Source organism: Protopterus annectens, chromosome 4.part0 (assembly GCF_019279795.1).
Source record: "Protopterus annectens isolate FY-2018-M chromosome 4.part0, PAN1.0, whole genome shotgun sequence".
Lineage (NCBI taxonomy): Eukaryota > Metazoa > Chordata > Ceratodontiformes > Protopteridae > Protopterus > Protopterus annectens.
In genome coordinates this window covers 478,035,044-478,048,401 of record NC_056733.1, presented here as the reverse complement: position 1 = coordinate 478,048,401, position 13,358 = coordinate 478,035,044, and positions in this window count along the sequence as shown.

The window sequence follows — 13,358 nt, the reverse complement described above, 5'->3', positions numbered from 1 at the left end:
TTTTTCTGTGTGTGTGCGTTTTCCATATGATGCAGGCTATGCCCTAGAAGCCTGGTTAATGACACCTTGGAGGAATCCAACAGGATCTGCAGAAAAAAGTTAAAACACCACCCTGTCTCAGATACAATTTGTCATTGAGCAAGTATTTGGCCTGCTTAAAGCCTGTTTCCATTGCTGAAATGAATCTGGGGAATGCCTTTCAGTATGGCACCACTGTTGTATGCAGAATATTTTTCACATATCGCATTCTGCACAATATGATCATATACCAGTTTGGTGGTGAAATGTCCCATGATGTCAATGCAGCTCCCACTACAGGTCCTACCACAATTGAACATAATGTTGGTCGCCAACTGGCAGCAGTAGTAAGGGACCCCATGTGGCAGGCTTACACACAGTATATGTCTCTTCAGGTAAAGTGGCAGGAAATAGTCTGTAGATCAGTGTGTATACTGAAGCTAGTCAGCCACTGTAACTACATAGCACATGCATACAAGTTACTGAGCATGTGCGAGATCTGTACCATTTTGTGTAGTCAGTCAGTGTGAATGTAAGCTTGAATGGAGATAATCATGTGTGCATGTGTTAGAAGCAACAAGTCAGTCAGTAAACATATGAAGTAAGAAGTATATGTACAAGTTACAGCTCCTGATGTGTGTATGTATAATAAATGACTTGAATGCATATCCAGTCTCAATGTCTCATTTGAATACACTAGACATGTGACATGGTGTCAGAATGGGATCCACAGTTGAAGCAGCACGCAAACCATGAGGCAGTGGAGTAATAGCAAAAACACAGCAAAAACAGGAACAGGAGAACCACAAGCAGGACAAAAACAAAACTTCTTTTATTAAACAACATTCTGATACCTCGGCTTCTCGCCTTCTGTTGGAACATTTTTTCAGTCTCATTTTGTCCACCCTTTAACTTCATTTAGTTAATTAATTAATTCCATTATACAATTAAATCTTGTGGAACCTCAAATTTTTTGTGATGGGGAAGGTAGTGAAAATCAGACTAAAAGAGCTGAAGATAACACAATTGCAGATTTGGGCACAAATACTAAAGTGGATGAAATAGACAATAGTATTATGAGAATTATTAATCTCACAAATGTTAACATTTCTGACGTTGCTGAACAAGTGTTGCTCAGAGGCACAAAATTTGTACCCACTAAAATTTCACCTTTGGCAGATATGATTTTAGATATCAAGAAATTTTGCCGTAAGTTAAATCTTAAAGTATTTTTTCACACAAAAAAGGAAACACCTTTTGCAGATGTAGTAAATAGGAATGAATCTTTTGATGATTAAGATGAGTTATTAAATGTAAGCATTTATGAAAATGAAATGTATGAGTTGTGTGTAGGTTTGGGTGAAGTGGAAGTAAGTAATGTTGGGGAAAGTAACACCTCATCTGAACTTTTTGTTACAGGATGTGGTCATTTGGAAATGCCCAAATTAAGTTCTGATAGCAAATTTATTCCCCCAAAGAATAGTCAAGCTGTTAATGTTTTTGAAAATTTAGTGTGTAAAAAAGTAGAAAATAGTTATGGTCAGTTTGTGAAGAAGTTCAAGTCTTATAATTTGAATAAAGTGGAATGGATGGCCTTACAATAAGGATGGGATGGTATATAAATCAGCTGACAAAGGAGGGAACTGGGAAGTTATGGATACCACACAATATGATGAAATGGTTTCACAAATACTAGTGGAAGAGGGATAGGATATCATGTTAAATTACAATATAATCCCCTTGTAAGATTTTCAACTGAGTTGGGAGAAATATTAGAACGGGGGAGAAATATTTGTTTTTTTGAAAAATCAGGATGTTAAAAAGTTGGTTATAAAAAACCCTAGACATTCATATATGTATGCAATCCCCAAAGTTCATAAAAACATGCTTAATCCCGCAGGGAGACACACTATTTCAGGAATAGGGTCATTTTTGGAAAATGTTAGCATCTTTTTGGATTTTCACTTTAAAAAATATTTAATTACCATACCTTCACATGTTAAAAATACTCAACAAATTTGTGAAGAACTAGTCAACCTGAGATGGGAAGATGACTATGTTTGGGTGACAGTAGATGTTACTGCTTTATATTCAAATATCAATATAAGATGGAGCATGGAAGCGATGGCCAGGAAATTAGGAGAAGGCCCACGGTCCACCTTTTTGTTGTTTGCCCCAACATATGCCATCATATATATGGGTGATTTTGAGAATCAATTTATGACATCACAGGATTATTATGTAAAAAAAGTAGTATATTATAAGAGATACATAGATGACTTACTTTTCATTTGCAAAGGTGATCAGTCGGAATTCGTGGAATTTATGGAAATTTTGAACAACAATACACATGGATTAAAACAACGTGGGAAATTGGTACAGATAATATGCCATTTTTGGATGTTATGTTTTACATTGATGATGATAAAAAAGTACAGCATAAACCTTATAGAAAGCCCACAGCAGTAAACAATTTTTGCATGCCACCAGTATGCATCCCCCACATTTAATTAAATCACTACCTTATGGTAAATTTAAAAGGATATTTTTGAATACCTCTGAGATTGAGTTAAAAAAGAAAAATTTGGATGAAGTATACATTAGGTTAAAACATAGATGTTTTGATGATGATATATTACAGACAGCAAAAAATAAGGTGATAAAGGGTGGAGGAAGGAAAGAAAAGGTTGGCCCTAATCATCATGGGAGAATGGTCAGAAATAATTTAGAAACTAATATGGATGAGGATGAGAAGTTATTCTTTATTACCAGATATTCTGACTTTTCCCCGAGTTTTGAAAAGATTGTTAGGCAAGCCGGGGAGATTGTCTGTGAGGACATCTCTATAGACTCATTGTTTCCCAAACACATAACTTTTTCCTATAGTAGGTATAGCAATTTGAAAGAGTTATTGAATAATAAAAAAGCTTATATTCAAGTTTTTTTGACAATATAAGTAAAAATGTTGGGACATACTGCTGTGGGAGATGTTCTATCTGTAATGGTGTTAAAAACTTAGATGGAAAAAATCAATGGTAAACTACATAGAGTCACAGAGCATTACAACTGTGATAGGTGTGATGTAGTATATATTATAGGTTGTGACTGTCATCCATCTGTATGGTATATTGGTCAGACTACCAGGAAGGCCAAAGTGAGGATTATGGAGCATCTGGGGGGGGTGTGCGAAGATGTAAATTTGAGAGTCCTGTAGCTATGCACTTCTTGTCCAAACATGGGGGTTCGGACAAGAGTTTATTTTTTAGTATTTTGGCATGTCCGGTGAGCAATTTATGGGAATTTTAAAAGGCAATTGAACACACTTGAAAGTAGAATGATAATTTTTATACATTATGCCCTCAAGGTATGAATTTGGAAAATAATCTGAATATTTAATTTGTCATAGTGATATTAGAATAATATTTGAATGTTAAATTTTTTTTAGGCAGAATAAACAATTTTTCATATAATCAAAAGTTATGATATGAAAATTTTGGATGCATCACAGTGGGCATGTACAAAAATGAGTTTTTAATGTTGGGAAAGAAAATGCATTATAGGTACTCAGATTAATGCATTGATTTAAAGTGGGTGTATAATGCACTTTATTTTTGTCGTTATGAATATTTGTGATGTATTTTAGCACGTCACTTTAAATTTTGTATAAAAGGATACAAGTTATTTGGGATTAATTTAATACATCATACACAAAAAAGATTGACAAATACTGTTTAAATTGTTTAAAATGTTGGAAATATATAAAAAATATTTATTAATAATTAGAATATTCAGAGGTTACAAAGAGTATGTATGGACTTTTGAAATGCATTTTTGAGTAATTTTACTCAGTTTGTTCTTAAGAATTGCCTACAAATGGGTTACCAACAATTTAATTTAATTGTATAATGTAATTAATTAATTAACTAATTGAAGTTAAAGGGTGTGTGTGTGTGTGTGTGTGTGTGTGTGTGTGTGTGTGTGTGTGTGTATATATATATATATATATATATATATATATATATATATATATATATATATATAGACAAAATGACACTGAAAAATGTTCCAACAGAAGGCGAGAAGCCGAGGTACCAGAACGTTGTTTAGTAAAAGAAGTTTTGTCCTGCCTGTGGTTCTCCTGTTCCTGTTTTCACTGTGTTTTTGCTGTTCATGCAGTTTTGGAGCTTGGGATCGTTTATGTTTGGATATAGCAGTGGAGTAATATCCAGGAGTGAACTCACAAACAGGTCAGTGGTTATTCGAAGATACTTAAACTAGTTTCAAATGGTTTTCAGTTGCCATATATATAGCGTAGCATTCAAAGAGTGCAAAATAATTTCCGAGAAGTTCGAAATGTCCCATATAGCGGCATAATATTTAAAGAGTTTAAAATGTTTGAAAAGGCTAATATGTCAGAATTTTTTCCCAATGTCTAAATTTTTGCAGTAACTAAGATTTTTCAAAGTGTCCAGAGTGTTCAAGGTATTTGCAGTGTTAAAGTAAAGCATTTTTGGAGAGACTGTTGTAACTGTTGTACACTTGAGCAAAATTATAAGTGCCAGATCTATACTTATGTTTAAAAGAAATTTGTCGTTATGGCAGAGGGATTTCACAGACCTGAACTGCTGGTGTTTGATAATAATATTGTGTACAAGAGCATTTATACTTCTCAATTTAGCTGGCACAGAGGCCATTGACTGAGAAAGCTCATTTGTGTATGCACCTGCTGTGAATGCAGGGGAGGGGGAGAACCGCTATATTGTGATACAGGCTGAGGCACAGAAAGACCCTGAGTGCTTAAAATGTAAATTTAGAGAGATGTGTAACTCTCAAATGAATTTTACAATGGAAAGGCACAAATTTTACACAAGAAGTCAAAAGCTTGGTGAAATTATTGCAGCATATATTACCAACTTAAGAAATAAAGCAAAAACATACAGATTTGGTGATCTACAAGACAGGTTGATAAAAGACAGTCTTGTATGTGGTGTTAAAAATGATGCAGTGAGAAAGATTTTTCTTCAAGATAGTGAATTAACATTGAGATTTGTCAAATACATGAGATTCCAGAATAGTATACAAATACGTTTACGAATGAGAAAAGCATGTTGCGGTATCTGCTAGTGCGAATGTTGATATTGTGCAGCAGAAAGTTAAGATGGAAAATAAATATAAACTGAGAGGCAGTGTCATACCCAACCTCATTGTTAGCTGCCACAATTGTGGAGGCAGTCATGAACCTAAATGGGAAAAGTGTTTAGCTTTTGGTCAGCAATGTCTCAAGTGTAAAAAGTGGAATAATTTCAAAATGCTTTGCAAGACTAAACAGTCACAAACTTATATTAAAAGAGAGTATCTGAAGAAGCAAGTAGATCACATAGAGACTGTAGCAAACTCCGAGAGCTGTGAGCAAACTTTCTATGCTGATCATGTCTCTTTGATTGATGAAACAGTTAATACAGTAGATTACCAGTTGTCAGCAAAGAGTGAAATATTTTGTACTGTGCAAATTAATGGGAAACCTGTAGAACTTAAAGTAGACACTGGATCTAAGTGCAATGTTATATCAGCACAAATGTTTGCTAAAGTAAAACCTGGTGAGAAACTTGATTGAGCAATGTGTGCAAAACTAGTTGCTTATGGTGGTGAAGAGATTCAAACTGATGGCACAGTAGTTCTTGCATGTCATTCTGCTGGAAACAGCTATGACTTGCAGTTTTACATAAAAGACATCTGCAGTCACTGTTAGGACTCAAAGGCAGTCTGAGAATGGGACTGATTGCATTTAATCAAGAGGTCCACCATATAAGTCTGAATAACAACAATAGTTTTGCACAGAATATTTTTAGATAATTTATTGATATTTTCAAAGATGAGCTTGGTAAACTTCCAGTCATATATTCCATGAAGTTAAACCATGAAGTAAGCCCAATTGTCAGACTAGCACGGAAGACTCCAATAACAATGCAGAGTAAAGTAAAAGCAGAACTAGACAAAATGGTGAATTTAGGTGTCCTTACTCTAGTAGAAGAACCAATTGAATGGGCATCCTCCATGGTCATAGCTCATAAGAAAAGTTCAGATGATATTCATATATGTATTGATCCACAAGACTTAAACAAAGCACTTGTATCCTCATCTTCCAATGCATACAGTAGAAGAGGTAACTTCTCATGCCAAATTCCACTGTTTTCTCAGTCTTAGATGCAAAAAGCTCTTTTTGGTAAATTTCTCTGGATCACAAATCTCTGTTGTTAACCATATTCAGTACACCATTTGGTAGATACAGATTTTTAAGAATGCCATTTGAAATTAATTCTGTCAGTGAGGTATTTCAATGTGCCATAGAACAAATATTTTTTCTGGTTATCCATGTGCTATTATAGTAGATGACATTATTGTTGGAGGCAATGGTGAAGATGAACACAATAGAAATCTCAGGAAAGTTCTAGACTGTGCACCCATGAAGTAAATCTTAAAATGAATCCTCAGAAATGTAAATTCACACTGAAAGAAGTTACTTATGTGGGACATTTGTTTACCAGTTCTCGTTTACAACCAGATCAGTCTAAGCAAACAGCACTTGTTGAAATGCCAGTTCCAGAGAAGGTCACATCTTTACAATGTTTTCTAGGTATGGTCAACTATTTAGGAAAGTTCATCCCAGACCTGAGTGAGCTTTCTGCACCATTATGTGAGTTGACATGCAAAAATGTAAACTGGTCCTGGTTGGAATAACACCAAAAAGCATTTGATATTCTGAAGAAGAAAATTATCAGTCCATCCATATTGAGATATTATGATGTTCACAGACCTGTAACTCTTTCTTGTGATGCTTCAAGATACGGCATTGGCTCAGGAATACCAGCGGCTTATGCATCAAGAACTTTAACTTCAACAAAGATGCATTATGCACAAATAGCAAAAGATCTTTTGGCAGTAGTGTTCGCATGTTCAAACTGATCACCAACCACTAATGACAATTTTGAAAAAGCTAATACATGCAGCCCCAGCCTAATTGCAATGCATGATGTTAAAATTGCGAGAGTACAATTTCAATATTGTTTACAAAAAGGACAAACACTTGTACCTTGTTGATGCTTTGTCACATGCACCCAGACAAATGACAGAACAGCATGAAAATGAGACAACAGACTTTGAAGTAATGGAAGTCAGAAATTTTTCATCATCATCATGGTTTGATGAACTAAGAATCACACAGCTTTAGACCCAGTTCTCCAGAAGTTGAAAAACATTATCAGTCAAGGATGAGCAACATGACAAACTAGTTTACCTCTTAACATTCAGCAGTATTTTCCGTACAGAGATGAACTCATGATGGAAGATGGAATCATGATGAAGGTCCAAAAGTGGTAATTCCCAAAGCATTACAACAGGAATATATAAAAAAATTGCATTGTGGTCACCCAGGTACTGATTCAACCAAAAGAAGGGTAAGATACATTGTATTTTGGCCTTCTATGTCTAAAGATATAGAGAAGGAAACTCTAGCAAGTTCAACTTGCAACAGCACCAAACCACATCAACAAAGTGAATCGCTTCAGCTACACCAAATTCCTGAATTACCATGGTCAACGACTGCTGTAAATATTTTCAAATGGAATGGTCAACATTACTTGGTGTTAGTAGACTCTTACTCAAATTGGATTGAAATTGACCTAGTTCCTAACTTGATGCCCAGCGCAGTCGTTACAAAATTGAAGAGGCATTTTTCTGTCCATGGTAGTTCACACAAAGTCATGTCTGACAATGGTGGTTTACTTGTAAGCAGCTCAAGAAATTTGATGAGTCTTGGGACTTTGTTTATATTAGCAGCAGTCCTGAGTATCCACAAACCAAAAGTTTAGCTGAACATGCAGCTTGTAGTGCAAAGTATTTGTTGTAGAAATCCAAAAGAAACGTTACTGATGTTTTCCTTAACTTATTCAGTCTCAGAAACATTCTGTGAAACAACTTGCTTGGTTCACCTGCTCAAAGATTAATGTCCAGACAAACACGAACAGCTCTTCTGATCAGCAAACAATTATTAGCACCAAACACAAAGAGTAATACAGTGGTCAAGGCTCAACTTTCAAGAAAACGTCAGTCAGAAAACTTGAACTATGATAAAACCAGTAAATCCTTTCGACCATTGCCACAAGATGAAGTTGTGAGAATGCAAACATCCAAAGGTTATGATCATGTAGGAATCATGAAGGACATTGTAAGGAACCAAGATCTTACATCGTGCAATATGAAGGAATGGATTACAGAAGGAATTGTAGACATGTGTTACCTGTCTCAGAACCAGTGCCACAGCAGATTGCCTGTGCCAATGACTTTCATTTCCAGAGTGGCTCATCAAATGTTCAAATTCAAAAGGACATTGTGCTTTCTTCAAACAACTCTGATATAAAGTCAGATGTTCCAATATTGAACAAATACCCAAATACTGTCCCTGTTGCCAAACCCATTCAGAATTTCTATGTAACTGGATCAGGTAGAATTTGCAAACCCAATCTTAAATACACAGCGACTTGGACTTGAAATCAGTTATGTCTTCTTGAAATGTTGAAATAATGTCTAGCTCTTAAATATGCCTTTGTTCTTTTATTTTGCAATGTTGAACAAAATTAAAGAGGGAGGATGTAGATCGGTTTGTATATTGAACCTAGTCAGCCACTGTAGCTAGACAGCACATGCATATAAGTTACTGAGCACGTGCGAGATCACTGCCATTTTGTGTAGTCAGTCAGTGTGAATGTAAGCTTGAATGGAGATGCACATGTGTGTGATAGAAGCAGCATGTCTCTGTTCAGTTGGTAAGCATATGAAGTATATGTACAAGTTACAGGTCCTGATGTGTGTATATGTAATAAATGACTTGAATGCATACCCAGCCTCAGTGTCTCATTTGAATACACGAGACATGCGATATAGCCCACAACTGTGGATCATGACATTCAGGTTATTGTTTCCTCATTATACAAAACACATAGAGTGTTACTGATACAATCTAGTGCTTTGTATGGGTTATGCTGTGTGGTGCATGGTCTACTGCACTGTTCATCAGATAGTCCCTCTTACCTTTAAATAAAATTTTATTTTTTATTTTCTACAGTAGAGTTACTTGAATAGAATATATATATTTGCTGTTTATAATATTCATTATTGACTGTTCACTGAGGTCTAGGCAATATATAAAATTTGCATTATATATGGAATAAATATATTTCGCACTATTTTTCTGAATGAGTTTTGATTAGGAAATGTATATTCTGTATCTGCTGTAAATATTTGTATTGCTATTGCAGTACTAGTCAGAAGTGGTGAAAGAATTGTATGTCTTTAAAGATGTATTGTTGCTCAAGTCCAACTTAAATGTTCCATGAGTTGATACCAGGCACAAGAAAGGAAAATGTATGACATTTATTTGTTTTATAACATGTTTCTCTATTATTAATTCAGTTAACTAAGAAATAATTTTTTATGGTAAGATAAGATACTTCACATTAGGTTAATAAATTCTGTCATAGGCACTGACCCTTGTGTCATCAGAATTAGTAGCAATCATTATTGCAGTTCAGAGGGTGAAGTGGCAACAGTACACAACAGTGCTAGTGCTGATGGCAGGATGACTGTAGTACACAACAGTGCGGGATGACTGTACTACACAACAGTGCTATTATTGATGGCAGCATGACTGTAATACACAACAGTGCTAGTGTTGATGGCAGGATGACTGTAGTACACAACAGTGCTAGTGTTGATGGCAGGATGACTGTAGTACACAACAGTGATAGTGTTGATGGCAGGATGACTGTAGTACACAACAGTACTAGTGTTGATGGCAGGATGACTGTAGTACACAACAGTGATAGTGTTAAAAGCAGGATGACTGCAGTACACAACAGTGCTAGTGTTGATGGCAGGATGACTGTAGTACACAACAGTGCTAGTGCTGATGGCAGGATGACTGTAGTACACAACAGTGATAGTATTGATGGCAGGATGACTGTAGTACACAACAGTGCTAGTGCTGATGGCAGGATGACTGTAGTACACAACAGTGATAGTATTGATGGCAGGATGACTGTAGTACACAACAGTGCTAGTGTTGATGGCAGGATGACTGTAGTACACAACAGTGCTAGTGTTGATGGCAGGATGACTGTAGTACACAACAGTGCTAGTGTTGATGGCAGGATGACTGTAGTACACAACAGTGATAGTGTTGATGGCAGGATGACTGTAGTACACAACAGTGCTAGTGTTGATGGCAGGATGACTGTAGTACACAACAGTGATAGTGTTGATGGCAAGATGACTATAGTACACAACAATGCTAGTATTGATGGCAGGATGACTGTAGTACACAACAGTGATAGTGTTGATAGCAGGATGACTGTAGTACACAACAGTGCGGGATGACTGTAGTACACAACAGTGCTAGTGTTGATGGCAGGATGACTGCAGTACACAACAGTGATAGTGTTGATGGTGGGATGACTGTAGTACACAACAGTGCTAGCATTGATGGCAGGATGAATGTAGTACACTACAGTGATAGTGTTGATGGCAGGATGACTGTAGTACACAACAGTGCTAGTGTTGATGGCAGGATGACTGTAGTACACAACAATGCTAGTGTTGATGGCAGGATGACTGTAGTACACAACAGTGATAGTGCTGATGGCAGGATGACTGTAGTACACAACAGTGCTAGTGTTGATGGCAGGATGACTGTAGTACACAACAGTGCTAGTATTGATGGCAGGATGACTGTAGTACACAACAGTGCTAGTACTGATGGCAGGATGACTGTAGTACACAACAGTGATAGTGTTGATGGCAGGATGACTGTAGTATACAACAGTGATAGTGTTGATGGTGGGACGACTGTAGTACACAACAGTGCTAGTATTGATAGCAGGATGACTGTGGTACACAACAGTGATAGTGTTGGCAGTATGACTGTAGTACACAACAGTGCAGGATGACTGTAGTACACAACAGTGCTAATGTTGATGGCAGGGTGACTGTAACACACAGTGCTCGTGTTCACGGCAGGATGACTGTTACTCATGTAATCATTTTTTATCAATGCATGTTAGGCTGCTATTACTGTATATTAGTTCTTCTCCCACTCCCATTTTTGGGATTCATTTTCTTATTTACCATTTGTGTAACTGTCAGCATTAACATTACTTATCTTATTCAGCTTACCCTTATAATGATGAATGAACTATTAATAGTATTAATCATTGAACTCAGAAAATTACCCCTTCACCTTTCTTTTCACATTGGATTTTTCTTCTTGCTTTACAATCAGTAGCATTATTCAACTGGAATACATTCTGATGAAAAGCCTGCTAGCACTGATGTATATTGCACTCAGACATTTTCCTTCCCTCCTCCATACCCTGGTTGTATACACATATTTTTTCTTCCCTCCTCCATACCCTGGTTGTATACACATTTTTTTGTTATATTTACTTTGTTTCCTTACACAGTGACATTAGTGTATTCACATGTGTACTATTAAACATATACATGTTATACATTCATTACCAGCAATATAAACTGACTTACAGTAGGTCATGGTCAAATATGTAACACACATGTCCCCTAACAATAGGATGGGTGATAGTTCCCATGATTTTAAGGAAGTGCTGCCATGTGAGCTTGATGCTTACTTCCTATGATGTTATGACTTGGGTGCAGGTGACCCTACAGTCAGAGATCTGCCATTGCTGCATGACCAAGACCTGGAATGAGAGGTTCTGATGTGTGTAGATGATTGCAGATGATGCTAGCTTAAATTCTGTTATGTTAGCCCACCCCCTTCTATATCTAGAACTTTCCTGAGAAGCACTTGTAGTATTATTTGTTATGCCTCCATGTATCCATATAATGCTCCATCCTCTTCCCTGCCCACAATTGACTCGTACTTGAGTCTGGTATATCCTGAATAGTGTCTCTGTGGAGGCGGGGAGGGCGGTTGTGTGTGCCAACACACTGCACATGAGTGTGACTGCAGCATTATGCCTACTCTATACAATTTCCATTAGGGCTGAAAATCCTCACATATGCCCTTCAGTATTCTGATCATCTTTACCTGACTCTTTGTGGCAGTGGACTGAGGCTGAACAATGTCCCTGCACATTTGCTGCTGGACAGTCAGTATTTTTTGTGTTTCTGAAGGTAGCTGTGACATGTGCCTGAACCTGGCACCCCTGTGCACAGGTGTTACAGTAGACACTGCTACCTCTGAGATGTCATCCTCCAGAAGGTGTTCCTTTGGTTGAGGAGCTACTGGTGTTGAAGTGCAAGGGTTCTCGCTTGTACAACCTGCAATGTAATGTCCCCATCTAATGTTTGTGATCCAGAGTGCCATTTCCTGCAGAGTTATATAACTGCTGTAGGGTGTGTGATACTACCTTTAAACTTACAGCTATATGCCACTGTCTTCAGGCTGTCTCATGCATACAGTAACACTATCATCATCAACAGGCATTCTGTGCTGGTAAAGTGGAAGTGCTACTTCCTGCAGCTGACCCTGTGAAGAATTCATTTTATTATATTAGCAGTAAGTCAATAGAACAAACTACTGATTGTTGTGTAATGAGTTGTGAAAGACACTTACCAACTGGCCGAAACAGAAAGTTCATCTGTTGATAGTAAATGTCATATGTTACATGTAAGCAGTAATCCTGTTAATGTGAATATGCCATGTTGGATGAACTAACTTTCATGTTGGATGAGCTAACCTTCCTGAACACATGTCTGTAGATACTGCGGCTATGCTGGATAATTGCCAGTGTCCACACCACCTATGATTATGCCCATGCCATCATCATCAGTGTCGTAGTCATCTCTCTGTATGAAAAGCAGGAATTCCTCATTGGGTTTTAAAGGAATAACTGTGGGATCTCCACCATCAGTACTATTGTGGGCAATTACATTCTATTTTGCCTTTTCTGTGGCATGTCCTACCATATTATTGGCCCCTTTTTTTTTGCTCTGTCTCACTGCTTGTTTCCTCTCCCAACAACATTTATGTCCATACCTACCTAGTTCCACACCTTTACTCTCTCAGCTTGTTTTGGGTCCCCTTTCCAAAAAGGCACTTACCATATGTCCTCAGGTCCCCCCATGAGAATAAGGCTCCCCTCAAGGCTGAACTTGTCTTTTCTTTGTCTTGACCCCTACTGCTGCATCATGCATTATCCTGGAACAACATATGAGTGACCCTAATGAAACTTGATTTAACAAAAGTAATCACTTTCATCACCCCTGCAACAACCAACACAAAAACGTGCCGGAATTCCTTACACGTA